This window comes from Nematolebias whitei, chromosome 2 (genome assembly GCF_014905685.2).
Source record: "Nematolebias whitei isolate Nwh7 chromosome 2, NemWhi1, whole genome shotgun sequence".
Lineage (NCBI taxonomy): Eukaryota > Metazoa > Chordata > Actinopteri > Cyprinodontiformes > Rivulidae > Nematolebias > Nematolebias whitei.
In genome coordinates, this window is record NC_056499.1 from 57,321,178 (window position 1) to 57,329,908 (window position 8,731).

General features: G+C 44.1%; 1 protein-coding gene across 1 annotated transcript in view; it reads right to left on the reverse strand.

Annotated features, from left to right (window-relative positions):
* The window catches only part of LOC119424973 (SH3 and multiple ankyrin repeat domains protein 2), a gene marked incomplete in the record, with an annotated part of 297,817 nt that overhangs the window by 161,921 nt on the left and 127,165 nt on the right, over nt 1-8,731 (reverse strand).

An 8,731-nucleotide genomic window follows, 5' to 3' on the forward strand; every position in this document is an offset into this window, starting at 1 on the left:
AAAGCTAGCCAGACTGAAGCTGCTGCTGGAGTCCACGTGAAACTCACCACCTGGTGCCACATCCACCCACAGGTAAATATCACAGTAAGATGCTACATTATAAACTTGTCATGGAGAGATCAAGTTACATGCACTGACTCACAAAATGTATTGATCTTCACAGAAATAATGTCAACAATAATAATACTAATGTCAATAATAATAATAATGTCAATAATAATAATAATAATAATAATGTCAATAATAATAATAATAATGTCAATAAGCTCAATAATTGAAACGATCTTGGTAATCGTATTTTATTTAGTGGTTTTACTGGTGCACTCCCAGCTGTCTTCATTCTGCTCAGCCCTGTGTTGGTGGACTCTCACTCCTGCTTGAGTCACCATCATTAGTCAGTGTCTTACTTGAGAGAAGATTGACTGAACTAAAGGCTGAGGCCATTTTCAACTATTTCTATATGTGAATGTGAGGCCCATGTTTGTTTGTTTGTTTTGTAATTCTTAAATAGTATTCATATTTATTTCTGTTTACTTAATTTTATATTTATATTCCAGGTTGAAGGTGCAGTCCAGTCTCGTGTAGGTTCTGTTCCACTCGTGTCTCGTGCATCACAGCTTGTGGGTGAATTTCTGCTCGTGTTACCTTGAACCATCCTTTTGTCTTTTAGTTGACCGAACACTGGAAAGAATATTTATTTTAAGAATCATTATTGCCTCCATTAGAATAGGTTTTTAACTTAGTGTTAATAAAATTTATATTGTATCTTGGAACAGTCTCTTTCTTACTTGTAGACAAACCCAAGAGTCTTTTCTGTATAAATTATGTCCTTGGATGAAAGTCGTAAGGTGGTGTTGCAGTAAGTTTATAAAATAAAAATAACATCCATACCCAAGCTTGTTACATATTGTTCTAGTGTTATGTAGTTAGTTATTTAAAGGTTTTGAATTATTTTAAACATTCTTCAATTAAAACACACTTGAGCAGCATAATGTACTGTTTTTATTTAATTTGTGGATTGATTCAGTTGTATTGAAAGGAAAACAAGTGTCATTTACAAGATCTAGTAAAAAAACAACAACAAAAAAACTTAACTATTTAACATTTTAACTGTACACTACAAATTGATAGTGGATTATAGATATTTTTCCCAAATTATGCAATTTCATTTTAAAGAAATTGGCACATTTATGTATTTTTCATGAGTAACAACTATTTACAGTATTTACAGGGATTCACAGCTTGAGACTGAATATTAAAAATATGAAGGAACAAAAGTGTGATTTGTACATTTTATGATTCTTACTGCGTTGATATAAACACATGGATGAAGGTGTTGAAGTAAAACATGTCAGCAGACTCCTCCTCCACACTTCTTCTGCAACATGGAAACAGCTGCACCCCTGCAGAACATCTGGACTGTTCCTGGTTCTGGCCTCTGAGAAGACGTTTCCAGTAACGTAGAGACTGAAGATGTGAAGTGTGGACACAAAACATGTTGGGAAGACTGCAGCATCAGAGGAAGAGCAGGAAGTGTGGAGCAGAATGATGCTACGCAGGACTTCTCAGGTGGGCACTGGTAAAACATCTGTGAGCCCTGTGACACAGGACCACATCTGGATACCAGCTCCAAAGTTTAGAAACCATCTAGGACGAGTGATAAGTGGTTGGGACTCCAGCTGACGTAGTTTTTCTCCTGCTGTCACCCAGTGAGATGTAAAACAGATAACTGTTTTTAGCACATACATATGATACTTGTTATAACATATTTAGCTTTAAACAAGTAACAGATTGTAGTTTGAAGATGAGCTGAAACATCAGCAGAATAAAACAGACTTTGCTGCTTCCACAGACAGTAACCAGTGAGCAGGAAGATGTTACTGTGAGCTCTCAGTACAGAAGTTGTCCATCGTACGTCAAAGTTCTTCAGCTGTCATAAATAAAGCATCTAGCTCGGACAACTCCCTGTCCCTCGACAATATTTGACCTGTAGTTATGAAGAAGCACAATTTGAACATCAAGCATCATAGCATCTTATAACTAACATCTAGTATGTTTTCTTTCACAAACTGTAGTGGCAAACACATATCAAAATGTTAAAATATCAGTTAAAAGTTTATACCACGTCTGTCTCAAATATTCCAAATCATTTAGCACACTAAATTAGGCTTTATTACGATGTTTATGTACTTCATATGTTGTAGCTAACGGTTAGCTCGCTAAGCTACGTCTTTTCTTACCTGGATAGCTGTGGATATTTTCTTCAGGGAAGAACTTTTATCCTTTCTCAAGTTTATTGGTTTGAGAATTCACCGCTGTGATTTCCTTCACATCAGCGAAAGAAAATGCTGGTACTGGCATAGACTCACAATAACAGGAAGTGACCCAGCACCAGGAGACGACACTTCTGGTTGTTGTGAAAAAGGTCTATAGTGCTCTGAACTTTATGAGCTGTACATTGTACATAAACAATGAATAAATTCACAAAAATGAAAAATAAAAACATGTAAATCAGTTGTACAAAAGGGTTTTACTGAAACAAGAGTGAGAACCCAGCCCTCTTTGGAGCTCTATAACTTCGGCATATTTCACAGTAGAAACATCATTTAAAATTTAGAGCATGACAAGAAAGCTTTATTTAGCATGTGCAGAGCCAGCTTCTAGAACACCTACATAAATAAATAATACAGTTTTAAAAAGTGCAATTTCTTCTTATACTAGTAATTTTTATTGATAAAACAGGTTTAGCGGCATAAAAATATTTTTACTTTGTGTAGAAACTTCTGGCTTACAGTTAATTCTTTAAAATTACACACACCACACACACACACACACACACACACACACACACACACACGTGTGTGTGCGTGTGTGTGTGTGTGTGTGTGGTGTGTGTGGTATGTGTGTGAGTGTGTGTCCATCCTTCCAGCACACTTACGTAATACAGTAAAAAGACTTAAGATTATATAAGGCTTCATCGACACGAGAATTGCAGTGCATGAGTGTACACATTCATATAGAATCCAGCAGTCAGTATTTTCTTGCACCATCATGTTTTTTATTTTCAAAATGAAACCTAAAAGTTGCAAACAACGGGGGGACCGGTCTTTTTCTGTTGCAGGCCCAACAGCCTGGAATACTCTTCCCCATGAGCTGCGTGCCTTCTCTAGTTCTGTTCAAAGCCAAACTGAAAACATACTTATTTTGAGTTTTGAGTAAAGATAAGAAATCGTCCATCATTAAACAGGGGTGGAGCCTCCGGGTTCAACTGTCCCCCTCTTACAATGCTGTGATTGCTAGTATCACTCAGCCCTCTGTGAACAGTAAACAGCCATCAGTGTGCTAATGATCCATTGTTAGGCTGATGGTCCTTCTTGATCATGTGATCAGCTGGTTTTGGTTGTCAGCAGCAAAACTGGTTGATCCACTCTGAGAAGGTGCTATTTAAGAGACTGAGCTGAAAACAGCACCTCAGACTGAGGAAGTCTCTCGGATGAGAGACGAAACGTTTCTACATTTTTTTTTTTGTTTGTTTTGTTTTTTTGAATGTCCAAAGGACCAGATTTAACTTTTTTTAGATATCTGCTCTGTGGAACAGAGTCCTGATGACTCCTAACTTGTGCTCCAAAGGGTGATGGTGTTGGGATCCTGCCCTGCACTCCTCTCTCTCCTCAAGCTCCCTAATTGACAGCAGCTGCAGCTGATCAGCACCACACCTGAGGAGGAGTATAAGAAGACTCAGAAGCCACTCTACAGGCGCTGGGACATTGCCTGCCAACGGTAGCAAATGTTCTAGCCAGCAAACTGCGTTCTCTAGTAAAACGACTAAAAGTTTTGTCTCTCTCTGCGTTCTCAGAGCCTTCCTGTTTTCACGTTGTCATCGGACCTGCCTGAGTCTCCTGAGTTCCTCCTCGATCCCTCCTGTGACCCTGCAGCTGCTTTTGCCTTCCACCACTTGCCACTTCAACCTGGATTCATATTTGGATCCCTCTTATTCAACCTCTCGCCACGTAAGGAAGATTCCTCACAGATTGCTCCAGTCCCTCCTGCACTCCCTAACCTCTTCCTCTGCCCCTCAGGTGATCCTGTATATATATTTATTGTAAATATCTTCCCGGCACCTGTATATAGACGTCATCACCTTGAATATCACTTTTTGTAAATAAACACTGTTCTTTTGGTACTTTGAGTCCTGGTCTCTGTTCAGTTTTCTGGTCCTTCATCCTGGGTACGATCTCGATCTTAACAGAATGTCCCAGCCACACCAAGTACCCTTGAAGGATTCAGGAGCTGAACAGAGTCAACTCACGTTTCAAACAATGTTACAGAGAGTAGAAAAAAATGAAGCAACTCTCGAGCGTCTAGTAACACTTCAGCAGACTAACCAATCTAACCTACAAGAACTGGGCAGTATGTTGTTCTCAGTCAAACAAGGGATGACTCAGCTTCTACCACCAGCTACAACATCTACCCCAGAGGTTAGTCCTCCCACTCATATTTGTCCTCGAGCAACCGCTGTGGAGCAAAATTTAAAACCCGCCGAACTATTTGATGGGAACCCCGAACTATGTGGGGGCTTCGTTCTGCAATGTAGGCTAACTTTTCAGAGTGCTCCCAGTCGCTTTTTGTTAGATTCAGCCAAGATATCGTTTTTTATCACTCAACTAAAGGGAGACGCACTACGTTGGGCTCAGGCTCACCTATCAGCTCATCAACTCGACACACTAACCTTCTCCTCCTTTTTAGAAGACTTCGTACGAGTATTCGATCAACCCCTCCAGAAATCTGAAGCAGTTAAGAGGCTACTCACCCTTCGTCAGGGCGGGCGATCTGTAACAGCACACGCTTTGGACTTCCGAATCACCGCCGCCCGAACCGGATGGGGAGAGAGCGCTCTACAAGGTATTTTTCTCCACTCACTCTCTGACTCCATAAAGGATCGTTTAGCGACACAAGAGGAGCCCCAAAGTTTGGATGAGCTAATCCACCTTGCCACCCGCATCGATAACCAACTTCAAGAACGTAGATGGGAAAGAGACTACGATTCCCAGCATGCCTCAACTTCTGGTTCTTCGCACACGTCACAACGTCGCCCAACGTTTTATCAAGGTGACTACATTTCCCAGTGTACCACTGCTTCCGGGTTAAACTTGACGCCTAGATCAACTCCAACGCTGGCGCTGGGAAATAAAAACAATATTGATCCAGAACCAATGCAGTTGGGCCACACTCGCCTGTCCGCCGAGGAGAAACAGAGGAGGAGAAGACACAGGGCTTGCATTTATTGTGGCAAACAAGGACATTTTATTGCGCAATGCCCGTTGTTGGGAAACGACCCATCTCACCAATAAGGCAGGAGATATTGGTGAGAACTACAACTTCTTCTTCTCCTGTTTCTCGTCTGGAGATCAACACTACCATCATCGTGGGTCTTGAAAAGAAGTCTGTTGCCGCCCTGGTGGATTCCGGAGCAGAACAGAACCTCATCAGCCAAGACCTAGTGGATCTCCTATCCATCCCCACTCAGACCCTCTCCACGCCATTATCTATGGAGGGCCTCACTGGACAAAGACTCGCCTCCATCCACACGAAAACCGGGCCCCTGCACCTCATGATCTCCGGGAACCATCACGAATATTGTGAGTTCTTTGTTTTTCAGTCTCATGTATCTCAGCTCATTTTAGGTTTTCCCTGGCTTAACAAACATAACCCAGTCATAAATTGGAAATTAAAGAGAATAGAGCAATGGAGCCCACAATGTCTAATGAACTGTCTAAGAACTGCAATTCCTTCTACATTAAAACGCAATAACGTTTCTGAGTCTATTGATTTATCTAAGATCCCTAAGATGTACCATGATTTAGCTCCTGTGTTTAGTAAACTAAAGGCCTCATCTTTACCTGCACATCGACCTTATGACTGTGCTATCGAGTTGTTACCAGGGGCACCTCTTCCTTCTAGTCGCCTATATAATCTTTCTGGTCCTGAACGAGACTCCATGCAGGAATACATTTCTGAATCGTTAGACTCAGGTATAATTCGCCCTTCTACTTCTCCAGTTGGAGCGGGGTTCTTCTTCGTAGCTAAGAAGGATAAAACCTTGCGCCCTTGCATCGACTACAGAGGGTTAAATCAGATTACAGTAAAGAACAAGTATCCGCTACCCCTCATCGACTCCATCCATGAGCAGTTGCACCACGCTAAAATATTCTCAAAATTAGATCTCCGTAACGCCTATCATCTCGTTCGTATAAAGGAGGGTGATGAGTGGAAAACGGCGTTTAAGACCCCCTTAGGTCATTTCGAATACCTCGTAATGCCTTTTGGCCTCACTAACGCCCCCGCAATATTTCAGGCCTTAGTTAATGACGTTCTGAGAGACTTTTTGAACAAATTCCTTTTTGTATATTTGGACGACATTCTTATATACTCACAAGACGAGGAACAACATGTTCATCACGTCAGAACTGTACTCCAACGTCTCTACGAAAATCAACTTTACGTCAAAGCGGAGAAATGTGAATTTCATGCAAAGTCTGTTCCATTTTTGGGTTTCATTTTTGAAGGGGGACAATACCGCACGGATCCTGAAAAGACTAAGGCAGTGGTGGAATGGCCAACACCGGAAACTAGGAAACAACTCCAACGATTCCTGGGCTTCGCCAATTTCTACCGCCGCTTTATTAAGAACTATAGCAGGATCGCTGCCCCCCTCACGCAATTAACATCTACACTTCGGACTTTTAAGTGGAATCAGGAGGCAGACAAGGCTTTTGGTGAGCTCAAGACCCTTTTTTCATCTACTCCTGTATTGTGTCACCCAGATCCCAAGAAACAATTTATCCTGGAGGTGGATGCATCCGACACTGGAGTAGGAGCAGTCCTGTCGCAGAGAGCGTCTCCTGATAACAAGGTACATCCCTGTGCGTTTTTCTCTCGACGCCTTTCCCCTGCAGAGAAAAACTACGACGTGGGGAACCGTGAGCTTCTGGCCGTGAAACTGGCCTTAGAGGAATGGAGACATTGGCTGGAGGGTACGGACACTCCATTTCTCATTTGGACGGACCACAAGAACCTCACGTACCTTCGTGATGCCAGACGATTAAACCCAAGACAGGCAAGATGGTCTTTATTTTTTACGAGATTCAATTTTACGTTGACTTTCAGACCCGGCTCCAAAAACACGAAGCCCGACGCTCTCTCACGACAGTTTTCACCGCCGGAGGACACCACACAGGATCCGAAAGTACTACCATCATCCTGTGTGGTTGGCACTCTTACCTGGTCCATCGAACAGGATATCCTGGAGGCTCAGAGGTCAGACCCTGACCCAGGGACAGGCCCCGCTGGTACTATGTTCGTTCCGGCTAGTATCACAGCTAAGGTCCTCGACTGGCTTCACACACACAAGTTCTCATGTCACCCGGGTCTTACGCGTATGATTTCCTTGACAAGGAGACACTTCTGGTGGCCTTCCTTAACTGCTGACATTAAAAGTTATGTTGCCGCTTGCCCCACTTGTGCCAGAAATAAGACTGGTAACCGGCCACCTGCTGGTAAGCTGCTACCCCTGCCCACTCCTAGTCGTCCATGGTCACACATCTCTCTTGACTTTGTTACTGGTCTACCCCCTTCTGATGGCAACACCGTTATCCTCACTGTGGTTGACAGGTTCTCGAAGGCAGCTCATTTTGTTCCCCTACCGAAACTTCCTTCGGCGTTTGAGACAGCCCAACTGTTGGTCCAACATGTCTTCAGGGTTCACGGCATTCCTTCCGATGTGGTTTCTGACAGAGGTCCCCAGTTCATATCCCAGGTATGGAAGTCTTTTTGTACTTCTCTAGGGGCCTCTGTCAGCTTGACATCTGGGTACCATCCCCAATCCAACGGGCAAGCCGAACGGACCAATCAAGAACTGGAGACTGCTCTTCGATGTGTTGTGGAGGACAATCCATCCTCTTGGAGCCAACATCTGGTATGGATTGAGTATGCTCACAACACTCATACATCGTCCGCTACTGGTATGTCCCCTTTCGAAGCCTCTCTAGGTTACGCCCCTCCTCTGTTTCCGAGTCAAGAAGGGGATATTGCGGTCCCGTCCGTCCAACACCATTTTCGACGTTGTCGTCGGGTTTGGCGCCAGACCAAACTCGCCCTGCTTCGCACAGCCACGCAGAACAAGGACTTTGCAGACCGTCATCGCTCTGCAGCCCCATCCTACAGGGTTGGACAAAGGGTCTGGCTTTCCACGTGCCATATTCAACTGCGGGACACCCCACGTAAGTTGGCCCCTCGTTTCATTGGACCGTTCCCCATCATCCGCATCATTAATCCCACAGCTGTCAGACTCCAGCTACCGTCGTCCATGAAGATTCATCCCACCTTCCACGTGTCCCAACTGAAGCCAGTTACAGACAGCCCTCTGTGCCCTCCAGCCGACCTCCCTCCGCCCCCCCCGTCTCATCGATAATCACCCTGCCTTCACGGTCCGCCGTATCCTGGACGTACGGCGCAGTGGGCGGGGTTTCCAGTATCTGGTCGACTGGGAAGGTTATGGGCCGGAAGAACGTTCATGGATCCCTCGATCCTTCATCTTGGACGCCAGTCTCATCACTTCGTTCTTCAGAGCACACCCCGAGAAACGTCTCAGGTCGCCAAGAGGCGATTCTTGAGGGGGGGGGTACTGTTGGGATCCTGCCCTGCACTCCTCTCTCTCCTCAAGCTCCCTAAT